General features: G+C 46.6%; 1 long non-coding RNA gene across 2 annotated transcripts in view; it reads right to left on the reverse strand.

Moving 5' to 3' along the window:
* LOC134928791 (uncharacterized) overlaps window positions 1-14,636 on the reverse strand; it is a 45,917-nt gene extending 31,281 nt beyond the window's left edge. Inside the window, exons 1-3 of one of the 2 annotated variants that reach the window (XR_010178014.1) lie at window positions 14,554-14,636; window positions 13,410-13,613; window positions 10,154-10,261 (exon numbers count right to left, since the gene is read on the reverse strand). This is a non-coding gene — a long non-coding RNA (uncharacterized LOC134928791). Of the gene's footprint in view, window positions 1-10,153; window positions 10,262-13,409; window positions 13,630-14,553 lie in introns of both variants that reach the window. The other variant, XR_010178015.1, reaches the window with a different exon arrangement.
* Between the last annotated feature and the right edge of the window lie 8,133 nt (window positions 14,637-22,769).

A 22,769-nucleotide genomic window follows, 5' to 3' on the forward strand; every position in this document is an offset into this window, starting at 1 on the left:
TGCACCACACCCACAGAGCTAGTTTGAGGGCTCTGCTGTTGTAGATAGTATAGGGTGTGACACTAGGTCAGAGTTAGGCCCTGCACGGCTGTTTCTCTTTGCCTCCTTACAGGGACCTGTAAGTGGAGAAGATCGGAGTGTAAGACTTGTGACGGTGAGTAGCATCCGTGTACGTCTGTCCCTTGTTTGTCCCCGAGCGCCGGAGTTAGGATTGCTCACGGACGTGAGAATCCCTTTCATCACACTACGTGCGAAAGCGCGAGTGTGTGAAAGCTGGGTAGCTGAGGCTTTGTGCCGGTGATGACCGTTCACCCAGCCGGTGAAGGTCGCAGCCACCCCTGGGGTATCCCCTGTTCCACCGGAAGCAGGGTCGATACCCCCTTTAATGTAGACCATTCTCTCCTCAGCTCGGTCGTCGGTCAGCTCCGAGAGGGAATCGCCGTGTCCGGATCCGAGTGAAGATTTCCAGGTCCGTTGAGGGTTCCGGTACCTGAAGGTGAGAGCGAGCGGCGCCTGGTGAGTACCGAGTCTACACCTGCACGGCAGCAGGCACCACCACACGCACTCGCAGGCCCCCCACCACCTCTCACAGGGGCAATGTGTTATACTCCTGTGTGGGGGCAATGTGTTATACTCCTGTGTGCGGGTAATGTCATGTGTTTTACTCCTGTGTGGGGGCAATATGTTATACTCCTGTGTGCGGGCAATGTGTTATACTCCTGTGTGGGGGCAATGTGTTATACTCCTGTGTGCGGGTAATGTGTTTTACTCCTGTGTGGGGGCAATATGTTATACTCCTGTGTGCGGGCAATGTGTTATACTCCTGTGTGGGGGCAATGTGTTATACTCCTGTGTGCGGGCAATGTGTTATACTCCTGTGTGGGGGCAATGTGTTATACTCCTGTGTGGGGGCAATGTGTTATACTCCTGTGTGGGGGCATTGTGTTATACTCCTGTGTGGGGTAATGTGTTATACTCCTGTGTGGGGGTAATGTGTTTTACTCCTGTGTGGGGGCAATGTGTTATACTCCTGTGTGGGGGTAATGTGTTTTACTGCTGTGTGGGGGCAATGTGTTATACTCCTGTGTGGGGGTAATGTGTTTTACTCCTGTGTAGGCAGAGGCGGAACTACCGCCAGTGCAACCAGTGCGTTGCACTGGGGCCCGCCACTGTCCAGGGGCCCAAAGCATGTAATGAGTCAAACTGACTCATTACATGCAGCTGTGTGCTGCGGGCAACCGCTGCCCACAGCACAAAGCCGCCCGAACAGAAAGGAGAGGAGCGCAGCGGTACGGGGGAGAAGGAGGAGGAGGGAGGTGGAGGAGGGAGCCGCAGCAGTGCTTTGCTACTGGTTGAAGCGCTGCTGCTGCTATCCCTCTGCTTCACTATAGGCTGTCTTCCGAGAACAGCCTATAGTGAAGCAGAGGGACAGCAGCAGCAGCGCCTCCACCAATAACACAGCGCTGCTGCGGCTCCCTCCTCCACCTCCCTCCTCCTCTTTCTCTCCTGCCCAGGAATCGTGATCTGCCAGAAGCTGCACCGAGGAGCCTGAGCCAGCGGAGAGGGTAAGTATATTCATTCTTTCTTTCTTTCTTTCTTTCTTTCTTTCTTTCTTTCTCTTTCTTTCTATGTGCAAAAAGGGGGACTGTCTGCCGCAATGTGTAAAAAGGGGGAATCTGCCTGCTGCAATGTGTAAAAAGGGGGAATTTGCCTGCCACAATGTGTAAAAAGGGGGAATTGACGTGATGTGTAAAAAGGGGGAATCTGCCTGCCGTAATGTGTAAAAAGGGGGAATCTTTGCCGCAATGTGTATAAAGGGGGAATCTGCCTGCCGCAATGTGTAAAAAGGTGGAATCTGTCTGCCACAATGTGTAAAAAGGGGGAATCTGCCTGACGTAATGTGTAAAAAGGGGGAATCTGCCTGCCGCAATGTGTAAAAAGGGGGAATCTGCCTGCCGCAATTTGTAAAAAGAGGGAATCTGCCTGCCACAATGTGTAAAAAGGGGGAATCTTTGCCGCAATGTGTAAAAAGGGGGAATCTGCCTGCCGCGATGTGTAAAAAGGGGGAATCTGCCTGCCGCGATGTGTAAAAAGGGGGAATCTGCCTGCCGCGATGTGTAAAAAGGGGGAATCTGCCTGACGTAATGTGTAAAAAGGGGGAATCTGCCTGCCGCAATTTGTAAAAAGAGGGAATCTGCCTGCCACAATGTGTAAAAAGGGGGAATCTTTGCCGCAATGTGTAAAAAGGGGGAATCTGCCTGCCACAATGTGTAAAAAGGGGGAATCTTTGCCGCAATGTGTAAAAAGGGGGAATCTGCCTGCCGCAATGTGTAAAAAGGGGGAATCTGCCTGCCGCGATGTGTAAAAAGGGGGAATCTGCCTGACGTAATGTGTAAAAAGGGGGAATCTGCCTGCCGCAATTTGTAAAAAGAGGGAATCTGCCTGCCACAATGTGTAAAAAGGGGGAATCTTTGCCACAATGTGTAAAAAGGGGGAATCTGCCTGCCGCGATGTGTAAAAAGGGGGAATCTGCCTGACGTAATGTGTAAAAAGGGGGAATCTGCCTGCCGCAATGTGTAAAAAGGGGGAATCTGCCTGCCGCAATGTGTAAAAAGGTGGAATCTGCCTGACGTAATGTGTAAAAAGGGGGAATCTGCCTGCCGCAATGTGTAAAAAGGGGGAATCTTTGCCGCAATGTGTAAAAAGGGGGAATCTGCCTGACATAATGTGTAAAAAGGGGGAATCTGCCTGACGTGATGTGTAAAAAGGGGGAATCTTTGCCGCAATGTGTAAAAAGGGGGAATCTGCCTGCCGCGATGTGTATAAAGGGGGAATCTGCCTGACGCGATGTGTAAAAAAGGGGAATCTGCCTGCCTTGATGTGTAAAAAGGGGACGCTGTCTGCCGCAATGTGTAAAAAGGGGGAATCTGCCTGACGTAATGTGTAAAAAGGGGGAATCTGCCTGCCGCAATGTGTAAAAAGGGGGAATCTGCCTGCCGCAATGTGTAAAAAGGTGGAATCTGCCTGACGAAATGTGTAAAAAGGGGGAGTCTGCCTGACGTAATGTGTAAAAAGGGGGAATCTGCCTGCCGCAATGTGTAAAAAGGGGGAATCTTTGCCGCAATGTGTAAAAAGGGGGAATCTGCCTGACATAATGTGTAAAAAGGGGGAATCTGCCTGACGTGATGTGTAAAAAGGGGGAATCTTTGCCGCAATGTGTAAAAAGGGGGAATCTGCCTGCCGCAATGTGTATAAAGGGGGAATCTGCCTGACGCGATGTGTAAAAAAGGGGAATCTGCCTGCCTTGATGTGTAAAAATGGGACGCTGTCTGCCGCAATGTGTAAAAAGGGGGAATCTGCCTGCCGTAATGTGTAAAAAGGGGGACGCTGTCTGCCGTAATGTGTAACAAGGGCACGCTGTCTGCCGTAATGTGTAAAAAGGGGACGCTATCTGCCGTTATGTGTAAAAAGGGCACGCTGTCTGCCGTTATGTGTAAAAAGTGTACGCTGTCTGCCGTTATGTGTAAAAAGTGTACGCTGTCTGCCGCTATGTGTAACAAGGGCACGCTGTCTGCCGTTATGTGTAAAACGGGGACGCTGTCTGCCGTTATGTGTAAAAAGGGGGACGCTGTCTGACGTAATGTGTAAAAAGGGGACGCTGTCTGCTGTAATGTGTAAAAAGAGGAATCTGTCCGCCGTAAGGTGTAAAACGGTCTCTACTTGGTGATTTGGTGCTACTGTGCGGTGTAATTTGAATAATGGAGACTACTGTGCACCGTTTTATGAATTGGTATTATTTTGTGGCCACACCCCTTCCCCACGAAGCCACGCCACTATGTATTTTTGCGCGCGCCTGCCCCTGTTTTGCATGCAGGGGTGGGGCTCCGATGCCGTTTCTTGCACACAGTGCTAAAATGTCTAGGTACGGCACTGGTGCTAGGTATCCATTTCTCTGGCCCTGAGCAGGTCCCCCTCACCAGATCCTCTCCAGCATTTTGTCGCACCTGGGCCCACCACTTGCTAGTTCCGCCACTGTGTGTAGGGGTAATGTGTTTTACTGCTGTGTGGGGGCAATGTGTTTTACTGCTGTGTGGGGGCAATGTGTTTTACTGCTGTGTGGGGGTAATGGGGGTCATTCCGAGTTGTTTGCTCGCTATTTTTAGCAGAATTGCAAATAGGCCAAAATCCGGCAGTTCTGCGCATGCGTATGCACCGCAGGGTGCACGCGCTAAGCAATTTCACACAAAACTATGCTATTTTACCCACGGGCGAACAAAGCTTTTCAGTCGCTCTGTTGATCGGAGAATGATTGACAGGAAGTGGGTGTTTCTGGGTGGTAACTGAGCGTTTTCCGGGAGTGTGCTAAAAAACGCAGGCGTGCCAGCAGAAAACGCAGGAGTGGCTGGAGAAATGGGGGAGTGGCTGGCCGGACGCTGGGTGTGTTTGTGACGTCAAACCAGGAACTAAACGGACTGAGGTGATCGCAATCTAAGAGTAGGTCTGGAGCTACTCAGAAACTGCAAGGAAATACTTAATAGTAGAATTGCTAATCTTTCGTTAGCAATTCTGCTATGCTAAGATACACTCCCAGAGGGCGGCGGCTTTGCGTTTGCATTGCTGCTAAAAGTAGCTAGCGAGCGAACAACTCGGGATGACCACCAATGTGTTTTACTGCTGTGGGGGCAATGTTTTTTACTCCTGTGTGGGGGTAATGTGTTTTACTGCTGTGTGGGGGCAATGTGTTTTACTCCTTTGTGGGGGCAAAGTGTTATACTCCTGTGTGGGGGCAATGTGTTTTACTCCTGTGTGGGGGCAATGTGTTATACTCCTGTGTGGGGGCAATGTGTTTTACTCCTGTGTGCGGGCAATGTGTTATACTCCTGTGTGCGGGCAATGTGTTTTACTCCTTTGTGGGGGCAATGTGTTATACTCCTGTGTGGGGTAATGTGTTTTACTGCTGTGTGTGGCAACGTGTTTTACTCCTGTGTAGGGGTAATGTGTTTTACTGCTGTGTGGGGGCAATGTGTTATACTCCTGTGTGGGGGCAATGTGTTATACTCCTGTGTGGGGGTAATGTGTTTTACTCCTGTGTGGGGGCAATTTGTTATACTCCTGTGTGGGGGTAATGTGTTTTACTGCTGTGTGGGGGCAATGTGTTATACTCCTGTGTGGGGGTAATGTGTTTTACTCCTGTGTAGGCAGAGGCGGAACTACCGCCAGTGCAACCAGTGCGTTGCACTGGGGCCCGCCACTGTCCAGGGGCCCAAAGCATGTAATGAGTCAAACTGACTCATTACATGCAGCTGTGTGCTGCGGGCAACCGCTGCCCACAGCACAAAGCCGCCCGAACAGAAAGGAGAGGAGCGCAGCGGTACGGGGGAGAAGGAGGAGGAGGGAGGTGGAGGAGGGAGCCGCAGCAGCGCTTTGCTACTGGTTGAAGCGCTGCTGATGCTATCCCTCTGCTTCACTATAGGCTGTCTTCCGAGAACAGCCTATAGTGAAGCAGAGGGACAGCAGCAGCAGCGCCTCCACCAATAACACAGCACTGCTGCGGCTCCCTCCTCCACCTCCCTCCTCCTCTTTCTCTCCTGCCCAGGAATCGTGATCTGCCAGAAGCTGCACCGAGGAGCCTGAGCCAGCGGAGAGGGTAAGCATATTCATTCTTTCTTTCTTTCTTTCTTTCTTTCTTTCTTTTTTTCTTTCTTTCTTTCTTTCTCTTTCTTTCTATGTGCAAAAAGGGGGACTGTCTGCCGCAATGTGTAAAAAGGGGGAATCTGCCTGCTGCAATGTGTAAAAAGGGGGAATTTGCCTGCCACAATGTGTAAAAAGGGGGAATTGACGTGATGTGCAAAAAGGGGGAATCTGCCTGCCGTAATGTGTAAAAAGGGGGAATCTTTGCCGCAATGTGTATAAAGGGGGAATCTGCCTGCCGCAATGTGTAAAAAGGTGGAATCTGTCTGCCACAATGTGTAAAAAGGGGGAATCTGCCTGACGTAATGTGTAAAAAGGGGGAATCTGCCTGCCGCAATGTGTAAAAAGGGGGAATCTGCCTGCCGCAATTTGTAAAAAGAGGGAATCTGCCTGCCACAATGTGTAAAAAAGGGGAATCTTTGCCGCAATGTGTAAAAAGGGGGAATCTGCCTGCCGCGATGTGTAAAAAGGGGGAATCTGCCTGCCGCGATGTGTAAAAAGGGGGAATCTGCCTGACGTAATGTGTAAAAAGGGGGAATCTGCCTGCCGCAATTTGTAAAAAGAGGGAATCTGCCTGCCACAATGTGTAAAAAGGGGGAATCTTTGCCGCAATGTGTAAAAAGGGGGAATCTGCCTGCCACAATGTGTAAAAAGGGGGAATCTTTGCCGCAATGTGTAAAAAGGGGGAATCTGCCTGCCGCAATGTGTAAAAAGGGGGAATCTGCCTGCCGCGATGTGTAAAAAGGGGGAATCTGCCTGACGTAATGTGTAAAAAGGTGGAATCTGCCTGCCGCAATTTGTAAAAAGAGGGAATCTGCCTGCCACAATGTGTAAAAAGGGGGAATCTTTGCCACAATGTGTAAAAAGGGGGAATCTGCCTGTCGCGATGTGTAAAAAGGGGGAATCTGCCTGACGTAATGTGTAAAAAGGGGGAATCTGCCTGCCGCAATGTGTAAAAAGGTGGAATCTGCCTGACGTAATGTGTAAAAAGGGGGAATCTGCCTGCCGCAATGTGTAAAAAGGGGGAATCTTTGCCGCAATGTGTAAAAAGGGGGAATCTGCCTGACATAATGTGTAAAAAGGGGGAATCTGCCTGACGTGATGTGTAAAAAGGGGGAATCTTTGCCGCAATGTGTAAAAAGGGGGAATCTGCCTGCCGCGATGTGTATAAAGGGGGAATCTGCCTGACGCGATGTGTAAAAAAGGGGAATCTGCCTGCCTTGATGTGTAAAAAGGGGACGCTGTCTGCCGCAATGTGTAAAAAGGGGGAATCTGCCTGACGTAATGTGTAAAAAGGGGGAATCTGCCTGCCGCAATGTGTAAAAAGGGGGAATCTGCCTGCCGCAATGTGTAAAAAGGTGGAATCTGCCTGACGAAATGTGTAAAAAGGGGGAGTCTGCCTGACGTAATGTGTAAAAAGGGGGAATCTGCCTGCCGCAATGTGTAAAAAGGGGGAATCTTTGCCGCAATGTGTAAAAAGGGGGAATCTGCCTGACATAATGTGTAAAAAGGGGGAATCTGCCTGACGTGATGTGTAAAAAGGGGGAATCTTTGCCGCAATGTGTAAAAAGGGGGAATCTGCCTGCCGCAATGTGTATAAAGGGGGAATCTGCCTGACGCGATGTGTAAAAAAGGGGAATCTGCCTGCCTTGATGTGTAAAAAGGGGACGCTGTCTGCCGCAATGTGTAAAAAGGGGGAATCTGCCTGCCGTAATGTGTAAAAAGGGGGACGCTGTCTGCCGTAATGTGTAACAAGGGCACGCTGTCTGCCGTAATGTGTAAAAAGGGGACGCTATCTGCCGTTATGTGTAAAAAGGGCACGCTGTCTGCCGTTATGTGTAAAAAGTGTACGCTGTCTGCCGTTATGTGTAAAAAGTGTACGCTGTCTGCCGCTATGTGTAACAAGGGCACGCTGTCTGCCGTTATGTGTAAAAAGGGGACGCTGTCTGCCGTTATGTGTAAAAAGGGGGACGCTGTCTGACGTAATGTGTAAAAAGGGGACGCTGTCTGCTGTAATGTGTAAAAAGAGGAATCTGTCCGCCGTAAGGTGTAAAACGGTCTCTACTTGGTGATTTGGTGCTACTGTGCGGTGTAATTTGAATAATGGAGACTACTGTGCACCGTTTTATGAATTGGTATTATTTTGTGGCCACACCCCTTCCCCACGAAGCCACCCACTATGTATTTTTGCGCGCGCCTGCCCCTGTTTTGCATGCAGGGGTGGGGCTCCGATGCCGTTTCTTGCACACAGTGCTAAAATGTCTAGGTACGGCACTGGTGCTAGGTATCCATTTCTCTGGCCCTGAGCAGGTCCCCCTCACCAGATCCTCTCCAGCATTTTGTCGCACCTGGGCCCACCACTTGCTAGTTCCGCCACTGTGTGTAGGGGTAATGTGTTTTACTGCTGTGTGGGGGCAATGTGTTTTACTGCTGTGTGGGGGCAATGTGTTTTACTGCTGTGTGGGGGTAATGGGGGTCATTCCGAGTTGTTTGCTCGCTATTTTTAGCAGAATTGCAAATAGGCCAAAATCCGGCAGTTCTGCGCATGCGTATGCACCGCAGGGTACACGCGCTAAGCAATTTCACACAAAACTATGCTATTTTACCCACGGGCGAACAAAGCTTTTCAGTCGCTCTGTTGATCGGAGAATGATTGACAGGAAGTGGGTGTTTCTGGGTGGTAACTGAGCGTTTTCCGGGAGTGTGCTAAAAAACGCAGGCGTGCCAGCAGAAAACGCAGGAGTGGCTGGAGAAATGGGGGAGTGGCTGGCCGGACGCTGGGTGTGTTTGTGACGTCAAACCAGGAACTAAACGGACTGAGGTGATCGCAATCTAAGAGTAGGTCTGGAGCTACTCAGAAACTGCAAGGAAATACTTAATAGCAGAATTGCTAATCTTTCGTTAGCAATTCTGCTATGCTAAGATACACTCCCAGAGGGCGGCGGCTTTGCGTTTCCATTGCTGCTAAAAGTAGCTAGCGAGCGAACAACTCGGGATGACCACCAATGTGTTTTACTGCTGTGGGGGCAATGTTTTTTACTCCTGTGTGGGGGTAATGTGTTTTACTGCTGTGTGGGGGCAATGTGTTTTACTCCTTTGTGGGGGCAATGTGTTTTACTCCTGTGTGGGAGCAATGTGTTTGAGGCTGTACCTGTGGGGCAATGTGTTTTACTCCTGTGTGGGGCAATGTGTTTTACTACTGGGTGGGGGCAATGTTTTTACTATTGTGTGGGGGCAATGTGTTTGAAGTTTTTTTTCTATGTGGGGCAATGTGTTTATTACTGTGGGGCCCAATTTGTGATTTTAGGAGGGACAGCGCTACACCCTGTGTTGCAAGGTCACGCTACCTTTTTGTTACATTATGCTCCCTTTTTCAGATGCGCACCTGCATGGTGTACTAATGTCCCGCACAGGTAGCTCACAAAAGCTTTTCAGCTTTCAAAGTAGATCGCCGACTCCAAAAGTCTAGCCACGCCATTCAAAATATAGACACCATAATATCAACCTGTACATTATCTAGACAACCAAAATGTCGACATAGACTGTATGTCAACAATCAATGTGCATGCAGACAGTCAAAATATCGACAGGCACATAATTTAGACATTCTAAAGTGACGGGCGATCACTGGGGCGATATTCAGTTGAGTCCTGTTATTGCGCTGAGGTTGGGTTTAGCCAAATAAAATGAAAGGTTGGGCTTAGCCGAATAAATAGAAAAATGCTGTTTTGGCGTCCAAATGGGTCACTTTTTACGCATTTCAGATTGCCACCCCTGGGGGGTGGGGGTGGGGGCAGGGGTGCAAGCTAAACTGCAGACGCTGGCAGCTGTCGCTCCCGAATGAAGCTGCAATTGGATATCTCCATTTGGGTGCCATCTGGTAGCTGCCAAAATGTTGACAGTCATAATAAAAATGTTGACAGTCATAATAACAATGTCGATAGTCATAAGGATGATAACCAAATATTGACAGTCAAAATTACATTTATTTATTCATTGTCGTCATTTTGACGGTGTTTACATTTTTTTTTCAGTTGACATTTTGGTGTTGATATTTTGAGGGTGGAATTCAAATGTTTGAAAAGTCGGTTGGATGTATGTTTTTTCCTGTCTATTAGATAGGAAAAAACAGACTCCCAACTGACTTTTCAAACAATTGAATACCCCCTTAATTGTCTACATTTTATCTATATCTTTATGCTAGAAATTTTTTACATTTTTATTTTATTTTGGGTTTTTTAAGTTTGAAAGGGTGTAAAGTACTTTTCTCTGTTTCTCCTTTTGTGTAAAGTATAGAAACGAGGCAGAAAATGTACATTCTTTTTTTGAAATGTGGAATACAGGGGTAGCGACCTTTGATCTGTGATGACATCTATCCCACCAGAGCCAGGAATGTGCAGAAATTCCTTCCTAATTGCTTGTACAACGGCACAGACCTATCAATTCATCCCCTGCCTCTCACCTAATGGCAGCAGACAGCAGCAACCAGCAAAATGACAAATCTTCACTGTTCTGAGTGGAACAAATTATTAGGAATCTCAGCATGCTTCATCTGTCCCGGATCAAGAGGCTGCAGAGGAGAAATTACTTATGTCATTTATTGCACTGAAAATTACATTTTAAATAGCCCACACATGTTTATGTAAGGTCCAGACAACCTTCAACACTTGTATGGGTGGAACAATACCCAAAATATGTAAACACTTACGTAAATGTAAAGTACTATGCAAGAGACTAAATATATACCAAAGTAAATTTTTTGTAAAATCCGATTATGGTGTTTTGACAAAACGCTGGAAAAACACCCAGAGAAGGGTGATAACGTCCAAACCTAAGGGCATAGCTACCATGGGCATAGGGGGTGCAATTACAACAGGACTTGCACAACCTCCAGGGCCCTTCTTACCCCCTGCACTCATTTAAACTTCAGGCCCTGCTGACCACTAGGGATGGCCATCGGTGGGTTACCAATTGATGATACCATTGATGGGTAACATCAATGGTGTGAGACCATTCGTAACGGAACCATCAATGGCTTCACCTAATGATGGTCTCCCATGCAGTAAACTGCATTAGGCTGTGGGCCAATGACAGCCTGGGGGCGGAGCTTCATGGGAGTGTTGGGGGGGCAAAGCTAAGCTCCGTGTCCCGGCTCCTTGAGAAAAAAAAAAATATCCGGTGGCTATGTATCATCAAATACGGGGAACCGTCTGGTTCTCCCCCATCGATGGAAAAACTATTCTACATCGACCATAGACCATCGATGATTTTGAATAATCAATGACCATTCCTACTGAACACCCTCCACCAAGTTACTCTACAACTGGAGACAGGGAGAGGGTGGCACCAGATTGCCCAGCACCCGTCCTCTTCCGACCCTCCACCTAATCATGCTGCCTGGTCCATCCCGGCTGCCCGCCCAACAACGTCTCCAATATCCCCCTGCCCCCAATGAGAGTTGTACAGAAGAACTGGTGATATTGGAGCAGCCGCACACGGTGATAAAATGAACATGGACCTTTAAGTCAATACAATGAAAAAGAATGTTTGATCACATGTGAGTCTTATACACACAGGGTGCTTTTCCAATTTCCTGACAAGAAGGTGAGAAAACATTACTGATAAAGCTAAACCCTTTTCCTTTCCCCAGTCAGTCACTGACACACATCCAGTATATGATGATGTAACCATGACAGGCATTGCAATTCTTCCCCGTGCTTCGACATGTCAAACCATTTCTTCATTGGAACACTTTAATTGAGAATCAAATCACTTAACATTACATGTCCCTGCTTTTATCAAGTTACAACAAATATTTGGCTCATATTTCCTGCCCAGTTGCACCCTCCATTAATCTCCATGCTTCGCATACTGCTTCCGACTAGGCTAAAGGCTGTTATTTCTCTGAGGTGTTTGTTCAGAGACATGAAGAGGAAGTAGGCTGTGCCGTTGCGACGTGGCTCGTCTCTGTATTCATACCTATAATCCTAACCAAACAATTCATCTTATTCATTTATACAATGTTTCTCCAGGAGGTAAGATGTATACAGACAAATCATTTACAGGTATGGTATGTATTATCCCTAACGCTGGGGACTTACAATTATCACAGAATGAAGATTTCCGGCAATTTCCTAAAGTATTCTAAATGACACGTAGAGATGACCCCTGTGTTTCCCCGTTCTGACCCAGGCATTTCCCTCTTTTGGTAGCTTAGTAATGGGTGTCACAATGAGCTTCTTTCAATCTGGAAGCAGCTGAGAGATGCCATTTTGCACCTTGGTTAAAGCATGTTGTTGTGGGGGAGAATATAAAATGTGAGCCTAGATTTAGAGTTAGGACGGGACTCCAGAAAAGGCTCCATTATTGCTTTGTTCATTTTAACTATGGGTTAAGGCTGCTACAAGCAGAGTGCTCCGTGTTCACCAGTGGCAGCTGCAGGGAGTCTCCACTGATTGTCTGAACTACGCCATTTTTTAGTAGACTTGCGCATGCGCTTTAGACTCTGGCACTGTGCCAGAGTCTCTAGTGCTCAGACAGAGTGCTAACAGCGCTGCTGCCGTGTACGGGACGGAAGAGGAGGGGGCCCACACCCGGAGACTGCACACTGGTCCCCTCCTCTCGAGATACGCCCCTGACTGAGATGCCCACTTTTACAGTACCACCCACGTACACTGTAATATTAATTAGCGTTTCCTTATATTACATTATCGCTCACACCATGAAAACTTGCCCCAGACCTATTATGGTGCAGTCCTATTATGGGGCAGTCCTATTATGGTGTAGTGGCCCCTGTCCTATTATGGTGTAGTGGCCCCAGTCATATTATGGTGCAGTCCTATTATGGTGTAGTCCTATTATGGTGCAGTCCTATTATGGGGCAGTCCTATTATGTTTTAGTGGCCCCTGTCCTATTATGGTGTAGTGGCCTCAGTCTTATTATGGTGCAGTCCTATTATGGTGTAGTGGCCCCTGTCCTATTATGGTGTAGTGGCCCCAGTCTTATTATGGTGCAGTCCTATTATGGGGCAGTCCTATTATGTTTTAGTGGCCCCTGTCCTATTGTGGTGTAGTGGCCTCAGTCTTATTATGGTGCAGTCCTATTATGGTGTAGTGGCCCCTGTCCTATTATGGTGTAGTGGCCCCAGTCTTATTATGGTGCAGTCCTATTATGGTGTAGTGGCCCCAGTCCTATTATGGTGCAGTCCTATTATGGTGTAGTCCTATTATGGTGCTGTCCTATTATGGGGCAGTCCTATTATGTTTTAGTGGCCCCTGTCCTATTATGGTGTAGTGGCCTCAGTCTTATTATGGTGCAGTCCTATTATGGTGTAGTGGCCCCTGTCCTATTATGGTGTAGTGGCCCCAGTCTTATTATGGTGCAGTCCTATTATGGGGCAGTCCTATTATGTTTTAGTGGCCCCTGTCCTATTGTGGTGTAGTGGCCTCAGTCTTATTATGGTGCAGTCCTATTATGTTTTAGTGGCCCCTGTCCTATTGTGGTGTAGTGGCCTCAGTCTTATTATGGTGCAGTCCTATTATGTTTTAGTGGCCCCTGTCCTATTATGGTGTAGTGGCCCCAGTCTTATTATGGTGCAGTCCTATTATGGTGTAGTGGCCCCAGTCCTATTATGGTGCAGTTTCTCTGTGTAACTATGGTCTCCTATGCCAACAGCTACTGTATGTGTCTGTGTGTGCAGCCGCTTTCACTGTCACACCTTTCAGCACCTTCTTCCAAGAGTTGAGGGTAGGAGTCAATGGGGACCACCAGGACCACCAAGGATTACAGCCACCTGCTTGGCCAGTCTGACACTGCTTATGAAGCTGCTGGAAGTTTTATCTTATCCAGTACTTTGCGTAGCATTCATTCTGCATCTTCTGTACTTCTGTGGGGAAGCTCTTTTCTAAGCGCCCTTCAGTCACTGTAATCCAAAAAACCTTCAATCATACAAAAAGAAAGTATTTTGGGAGAAAAATGAAAAGTTATTTTTAGGAGGCAATTCCAAGTACTGTATGGCCAAGGAGATGTGAGCTTTGAAGAACACTAGGAGGACATCTAGCATCTCATGAGGTTCGTTAACGACCAGTAAGTCAGTAAATATTGGGCTCATTCACATAGATGTTAATGACAAATTTAATGAGCAATATTAATGCCTAGGAGATGCACTTTAACACTAACAGTCAATAAAAGGTTCTAAGCGAAGGCAGGGGCGTAGCCAGAACATTGTGGGCTCCATAACAACATTTTGAAGTGGCCCCTACAACCTAACGGATGTCTAGTGTGAAAAGAGCTGCCTCCTGCTCCTGTGCACAGGGACCAATAATGTATATTAGGTAATTCTACTTTCTAAACATTAAAACATCAGACCTGCCCCTGAGTAAGGATTGTAGATTCTGCTAAACAGCAGAATTTACAATCCTTTTGCTTGCATGCTGGTGGCCGCCAGTCGCAGGGCAAGGCCACCCTGCATGCAACTTCCTGCCCAGCAATGCGATCACGCTGAAACTGCGATTGAGCCGCAATTGCAGCGTGATCACGAAAATTGTGGAAGCTTCCTGCCGGCGCAGCCTGGGTGCGACGGCAGGAGGCCCGCCTGCATTTTTCACATTGCAGCTGCTGCATGTGACAACACACAGTTGCCCCGATAACACCCGAGCCACGACCCCCATTTGTGCAACCACGCCTTCGTTTCCCCACCGCCGTCCCCGCAATGCTCCATCTCCTCCTTGGAAACAAAGCGTTGCCGCCTGCGAATGCCTCTGCCTGTCAATAAGGCAGAGGCAGAGCCGGATTAAGGGGGGGGGGGGGGGGGCGGGGGGTAAGTACCCCGGGTCCCCCTTCCTAAAGATCGGAGCTATTACCGATCTGCGGCACTGAGCTACACTTCCGGCTTCCCTTGGTTGCCCTGGCAACCTTACACCCGCAGCGCCGACGCCAGGGCAGCCTAACAGTACAGGACAGCTGAGCGACGGCTCAGCTGTCCAATAGCTTGTAAAGCAGCAGCCTGCGGCTCGGTAATTGGCTGAGCGCGCAGGCTGCAGGGTAAAGAAATGTCCCTGTGGCAGGCAGCGTGTGGAGCAGCGTGTGGAGCAGCGTCTATGCGCCTTGGAGGAGACAGAGAAGAGTGAGTTCTCACTGTCCTGTCTCATGTATTACATCAAAAGTAAGCCTGGCTGTTTAATTATTGCTCCTGGTACTGTGTGTAATATAATATATGTGTATATATATATATATATATATATGTGTGTGTGTATATATATATATATATATATATACATATATAGCACAAGAACGGGTAGTACTCACGGGACTGTCAATGGCGGAAATCAATGGACACGGGAGTCACACCTGTATTGTGTCCATTGATTTCCGCCATTGACAGTCCCGTGAGTGCCGCCCGTATCTGGTGGGAGATCACCTTGGAGGGTTTGAGGGCACCTGGGCACTTAGTGTGACAAGCGGGTGGCATATATATATATATATATATATATAATAGTGCAGGGCGTCCTCCTAGCTTAATATAAGCAATAAGCGGAACTCTACAGGCTTTTAAATTAGATTAAATCTGTACCCTGAAAAAAAAACCACGTCCGTAACTATTAATACAGATTTACACTCATTTAAAAGTCTGCAGAGAGCTGACTCTTCCTTTCTACTGGGAACCTATATACAGTATACACATATATACTTATAGCTATAAATATATATATATTTTTTATATAGCTCATCTGTCTACCTCTTTATTAGGGGCCCCGCTGTCTGAAGTGCTCCGGGCCCCCCATAGCCTTAATCCAGCTCTGGGCAGAGGCATTCGCAAACACTGCGGGGCACCCACATTACATGCAGGTGCATGTGCAGTTCGGGAACTGCGCATGCGCCTGCGAGGCCAACGTAATTATTGTGGTTTGAGCGCAATTTGCAATACAATGTGATTTAACCCCGCTGTCCATACCATCAGAGCTTTCATATTAAACTTATAGAATGTATTTTGATGCTTGAGAGTGCACAGGGCTGGTGGTACCTACCCTATGCCAGGCGCTGTGCGACTCTTCCAGTGGTTCCCTTACATGGGGCACTAAGCGCTAACATGAAAGAGAAGCAGTCACCCGCTTCTTCCATATCAAGAAGGGTCAGCTAGGGCTGGTGGGCTGCCTGTTACTGCAGTGTATATGGACAAAGGGGCAAGATCGGTAGTATATGTAGCATACGGGATCCGGTCTTTAGGTCAACAGTAAGTAGGTCGACAATATTTTGGTCGACCACTATTGATCAACAGTAAGTAGGTCGACAGGGTCTTTAGGTCGACATGTTCTAGGTCGACAGGTCAAAAGGGCGACATGAGTTTTTCAATGTTTTTTTCTTTTTTGAACTTTTTCATACTTTACGATCCACGTGGTCTACAATTGGGAACGGTAACCTGTGCCGAGCGCAGCAGTAGCGGAGCGAGGCAACTTGCCCGAAGCATGCCGAGTGAAGCGAGCCATGCGAGGGGACACGGTGCACTAATTGGGGTTCCCGGTCACGGTACGGAGTAGACGACAACAAAAAAACACATCAAAAACTCATGTCGACCTTTTGACCTGTTGACCTAGACCATGTCGACCTAAAGACCCTGTCGACCTAGCATCACTGTCGACCTACTTACTGTCGACACAAACATTGTCGACCTACTTACTGTCGACCTTACATACCACACCCGTAGCATACTGTATGTAGTAAACTCTCACATTCCCTCTAATATAACTCCATAATTCAAGCACAAAATGTAGTGACCTGTGTGGAATTAATTAATTAATTAATTCATTCATTATATTCCCTGATAAAACAAGTATATGACGGAAAAGCACAAAGCTAAAACAACAACATATTCTTACGATTACAAATAGAATTCCAATAAACCTTCAAATTTGTTACTTTGTTGCATCCGACTTACATGTGGATTTGTCCTCACTTAACTTTTTGCATCGGGAGTGACAGGACCTTTAAACAAATTAAAATTGGGACTTAGACCACATACAGCAGTGTAAAAGCATAGGGGTGAATAGGTTTTGGAAAATGCACATGTAAATGCCACGTAACCTTCATCCATAATGAGAAAGTATCCGAATGTTTAGACAGTCACATTTATCATGTGTCAACTCAGTACATAACTTCAAAGAGATTGTTCTCTCCTGGCCTTTCCTGAATCATCTTCAAATAAATATTTGTTAACAGCAACCAATTGATTGAGGAATGTGTCCTTTCATTTCTTGTGCTTTAAAATGCATTAACTTTACATGGCTGCTAGAAATCACTTAATTTGTTTATCTGCAGGATAGCTGTAGAGTAAATGAATTATCTCTGAAGCCGCAGGGACTGGACTCTGGACCTAATTCAGTAAGGATAGCAAATTCTGCTAATTAGCAGAATTTGCTTTCCTTTGGTGGCAAGGCCACCCAGCATGCTGACCGGAGCCTCCCCCACTTCAACAAGCAGAAATTGTGAATCGTTCGCCATTTCTGCTTGTTAGCAGAAACTGTGGAAGCCTCCTGCCGGCCAACTTCCTGATCGCGGTGGCTGTGTGTGACGTCACGGATGCGCCGCGATCAGGCCCCGTTCAGCCGCCTCCACCTCGCAACGCTCCTTCTCCTCCATGGAAACGGAGCATTGCCCGCTCCTGTCCCGCCTCTGTCTGATTGACAGGCAGAGGCGATCGCATTTTCTGCAGCCCCCCGTGCAGAAAATGCAGCGCATGCGCCCACATCTTTTTCTCAGAAATTGCGGTTGGATCGCTTTTTGCGATCCAACCTAACTTAGGCCCTCTGTTTGCACTTCACCAAAAAACTACTGTACCCACAATGACCTCAGTTTTAGTGGAGTCTGATAGGGGATAACCCGGTTTCCTTTTGCTTAATAGAGAGTCACAGAACAACTATGGTGCAAAGAAGAGATACATGGATGTAATGAAGTCTGATTTCAGCGGGTGTGCGGGATGCCGGCCGATCTGGGACGTTTTGTTAAAGGGGCAATCATGTACTAGGCTAACGCTAAACCATGCCTTGTACCTTTAAAAAAAACGCTGTCACTCTGCTTCTGGACTCGCGTCCAATGCACATACTTGCATGCAAGGCCATGGATCCACTACGAAAATGTATGTGCTGATGCAGCCCATAGGCTACTATGGGGTAACTCCATTTGGAGAAATTGGTAAATCCGACAGCGAAGCAAACCCCATAGAGATCTATGGGGGCTTTTTTTACAGTCAAAAATGGAGGAATGACTTCTATATCTGCTGCTGTACTGGGTTTAGTATGGAATATCTCAATCAAATACCGACAACAATTGACCGACGGTCAAAATCCCAACCAGGTCAAAATCCTGAGCAAGAAGAAAAGGCATTTGGTTTCCCCCAGCACCCTGAATGATAACAGTAACCAGATATAAATCCCACATAATAACAGAATTCAGAGATCTTTGTTACACATATTTGCGCAAATGTGTGGTTAAGCCCCAAAGCCGCATCAAGGCATCTCTGTATATTTGGGGTCCATAGCGCTATATCTAGGTGCAGGGTGTGGCACCCCAAAACACCAGCTTAAGCCAGAAAGCCCAGCGTAGCATACCAGTGAAAAAACTATAGTGTTAATAAATTAGTATTTAGGAAGCCAAAGCTATAGAGAGGGTGATACAAACATGAAATGTAATTAAAATAGAGAAATAGTGTTAAAAAATTAATAAGTGAAAAGTGTTAATTGAATGTAAAGGTATGCCACACTAAAGCCATCCAGCTCAGCCAATCCAGAGGCACCACACCTCACACCTCCATTACCCCAATCTGGGTCTAATATTAACCAGCAAGGAGCCACATGATAATGGCTCCTTACTACAATATGTCTAAGCTAAGAGCTACCTACCTTGGAGCAACCCCATAATGCTCCATGTGGCATGTCAGGGCTTGCAACTCCTCCTAATGCAGGAACCTCTCTGCCTCTCACAACAGACATATATATTGGTAGATGCTCAATTAGCTTAGTGATATCATTCATGTGCTCGAAAGGGAGGGGTATTTCTGAGCAAGAAGAAAAGGCATTTGGTTTCCCCCAGCACCCTGAATGATTCTGTTGCTCAGAAATACCCCTCCCTTTCGAGCACCTGAATGATATCACTAAGCTAATTGAGCATTGATAATGTCAATTATTATCTTCAAACATAAAGCTATACACTACTTCCGTGGAGCCGCTATGGCCGCTAGACCACGTGCACGTGCTACGCACTTTGTACGCTAATTGCGTACAGAGTCCCGCACGTGGTACGCACTTGGCGTACACACGCTGCGCTGAGTGTACGGAATACACACAGCGGGCGCACACACAGTTGATAACATTTAAACCTTGTTAATAAAATACAGTAAGAATATACTTATACTCTAAACCTTAGTAGTCAAATACTGTAATGATGTAACGCTTAAAAACCTTGGCAATGTGTATGCTGTTTGAGTGATTGAGACGCTAAGAGAGCCCTTTGCAGGAAAGTGAAAACACAACACCGGGTTTGGTTAAAACCACAGCAGCTCTAACACTGCCGTGGATTATTCAGAGAAAAAGGGGAAAACAGTACAAGTTATACACTACAATCTAACACATAAATCTAACAGAATAACAGAGAATAAGACGAACAATGGCTACAGAGAATATACACACGTGGGAGATCTTTCGCAAGCGCGACCTGGAATCTAGTCCTCAGATATTCAGGTAGAAAGCCTTCAGAGTCATGAGGCTGGCCAGGCAACAGTGGTCTTTATATACACAACATACATTCACAATACAATGGTACCTGTAATCTCATTGTTCATTGGACACAGGGATGTGTCTCTACATTACAGCACAGGTCATAGGTGGATTTGAACAGGTGGGCTGTGTTTTTCCCCAACTGCTCCGGTGGGAGGTATCCTCAGGATTCCCGCCGCATGTATAATTTACAGCAAATACAGTTAATGTTCATAATCTACTTCTGTACATAACTATACGCAGGAGCGAGCGATCCTTTCCTAACTAACATCGGAATGTTACCCTTAAAATACCCTACATCTGGATACTAGACACCACCTTTCAACCTTTATCTGACCCTTCCTATCATGCAAAGAGGAATCTCTCTGTCCAGGAACAGTTTAAACTAATCATACTCGCTGACATGGTCTAGGGGAACATTAACTACAAAATGCACTATTTGGGTTAAATATGCTACGATCGAATCACACGCTACACGCTCACAAACTCCGCCGTAAATACACATCTTATGCGCACGAGACGCTGGAGCGTCCCCTACGCAACTTGCGGGTATGTGTACGCACGGGGGAACAGGTGCACGAGCAGCGTGCATGTGCATGAGGGGTTAGTACAAGTTGTATGCATCATGATATTTTTCGATTTTGACAGTCCACCCTTTGGCAGTCAACAATAACTGCCACTATCCAAACACTTAAGCAGAAAAATATACAATACAATGAAATACCTATAAATGATTGGGTGGAGGGAGGAGAGGAGAAGGTGGGAAATGTATGACCTAGTGGGATAGTAAAAGCATGTATGTATGAAATTCATGTCTGAGGGGTCATGTATCATCGTGCCGTACATGTTCTAGATAAGCTTCGAGGTATTGCGAAGTATACATTAAATCCTTCTTATCCCGTATCAAGGGTCTGTAAGTGGGCTAACAAACACTACCGAGCTCTTTTCGGCTTCTTGTTCCAACAAATGGGGTGCACATTAGTTGATGATACATGGGGGGGGGGAATATGTGAGTGCTAATATATGTACCTATATCACCTGTCGACTATGTGTGTCACTACCTGAAGATCGTAGAGATGAAGATAAGAAACATGTGTTATTATAAATACATTCATATGATAATGTGTGTAATTGTCCTTGGATGTCTGTCGAAGTCTTGTCCGGATAGGTGTATCCTTGCTGTGGGTGATAAGCAAAGTTTTTTTCAAGTGTCCATACGAAGTCTTTTAAAGTCTCTAAAGTGTCTCGCAAAGTCTGTGGAAAAGTTCATCAAATGTCTGTGGAAATGTTCATCATCGGTCTGTAGAAATGTGCATCAAAATCTTCTTCCGAGTGGATGTCTTTTTACTAGTGATGAGCGGGTTCGGTTCCTCGGAATCCGAACCCGCCCGAACTTCACCTTTTTTTTACACGGGTCCAAGCGACTCGGATCCTCCCGCCTTGCTCGGTTAACCCGAGCGCGCCCGAACGTCATCATCCCGCTGTCGGATTCTCGCGAGACTCGGATTCTATATAAGGAGCCGCGCGTCGCCGCCATTTTTCACACGTGCATTGAGATTGATAGGGAGAGGACGTGGCTGGCGTCCTCTCCGTTGTATTAGAAAAAAAAAAAAACTGAGTGACTTAGTTTTAATTGTGGGGAGGATTGGGGACGGGGAGCAGCTGTTAGGGAGTACAGTGCAGGGTTTTGAGTTTAATCCGTTGTTTCTCTGCCTGAAAAAAAAACGCTCAACCATATCTGTGCTCACTCAGTGTGCTGCACTGCTGCATGATATATCTGTGCTGAGTGCACTGCTCACACTGCCTAATTGTGGGGACTGGGGAGCAGTTATAGCAGGAGTACAGTGCACAGTTTTGCTGACAGTGACCACCAGTCCAGTATACGTTTGTCTGCCTGAAAAACACTGTGGTGTTTTTTTTTTCTTTCTTCATGCTAGTTTGTTTAGCAGTCTGCTGACAGTGTCCACGAGGTCCGTTATATAGTATATTATATATATAATTAAGCACTAAGCAACAGTACGGTAGGCCACGGCTGTACCTACCTCTGTGTCGTCAGTGCACTCGTCGTCCATAAGTATAAGTAATACTATACTATCCATCCATCTACATTGTATACCTGTGGTGTTTTTTTTTCTTTCTTCATAGTCATACTAGTTTGTTTAGCAGTCTGCTGACAGTGTCCACCAGGTCCGTTATACAGTATAAATATCATATATATAAGCACTAAGCAGCAGTACGGTAGGCCACGGCTGTACCTACCTCTGTGTCGTCACTCGTCGTCCATAAGTATAAGCAATACTATACTATCCATCCATCTACATTGTATACCTGTGTTTTTTTTTTCTTTCTTCATACTAGTTTAGCAGTCAGCTGACACTGTCCACCATGTCCGTTATACAGTATAATATCATATATATAAGCACTAAGCAGCAGTACGGTAGGCCACGGCTGTACCTACCTCTGTGTCATCACTCGTCGTCCATAAGTATAAGTAATACTATACTATCCATCCATCTACATTGTATACCTGTGGTGTTTTTTTTTTCATTCTTCATACTAGTTTGTTTAGCAGTCTGCTGACAGTGTCCACCAGGTCCGTTATACAGTATATCATATATATAAGCACTAAGCAGCAGTACGGTAGGCCACGGCTGTACCTACCTCTGTGTCGTCAGTGCACTCGTCGTCCATAAGTATAAGTAATACTATACTATCCATCCATCTACATTGTATACCTGTGGTGTTTTTTTTTTCTTTCTTCATACTAGTTTGTTTAGCAGTCTGCTGACAGTGTCCACCAGGTCCGTTATACAGTATATCATATATATAAGCACTAAGCAGCAGTACGGTAGGCCACGGCTGTACCTACCTCTGTGTCGTCACTCGTCGTCCATAAGTATAAGTAATACTATACTATCCATCCATCTACATTGTATACCTGTGGTGGCTTTTAGTTGTGCGCAAAATATGGAGAACAAAAATGTGGAGGTTAAAAAAATAGGGAAAGATCAAGATCCACTTCCACCTCGTGCTGAAGCTGCTGCCACTAGTCATGGCCGAGACGATGAAATGCCATCAACGTCGTCTGCCAAGGCCGATGCCCAGTGTCATAGTACAGAGCATGTAAAATCCAAAACACAAAAGATCAGTAAAAAAATGACCCAAAAATCAAAATTAAAAGCGTCTGAGGAGAAGCGTAAACTTGCCAATATGCCATTTACGACACGGAGTGGCAAGGAACGGCTGAGGCCCTGGCCTATGTTCATGGCTAGTGGTTCAGCTTCACATGAGGATAGAAGCACTCATCCTCT

The sequence above is a fragment of the Pseudophryne corroboree genome, chromosome 5, assembly GCF_028390025.1.
Source record: "Pseudophryne corroboree isolate aPseCor3 chromosome 5, aPseCor3.hap2, whole genome shotgun sequence".
Lineage (NCBI taxonomy): Eukaryota > Metazoa > Chordata > Amphibia > Anura > Myobatrachidae > Pseudophryne > Pseudophryne corroboree.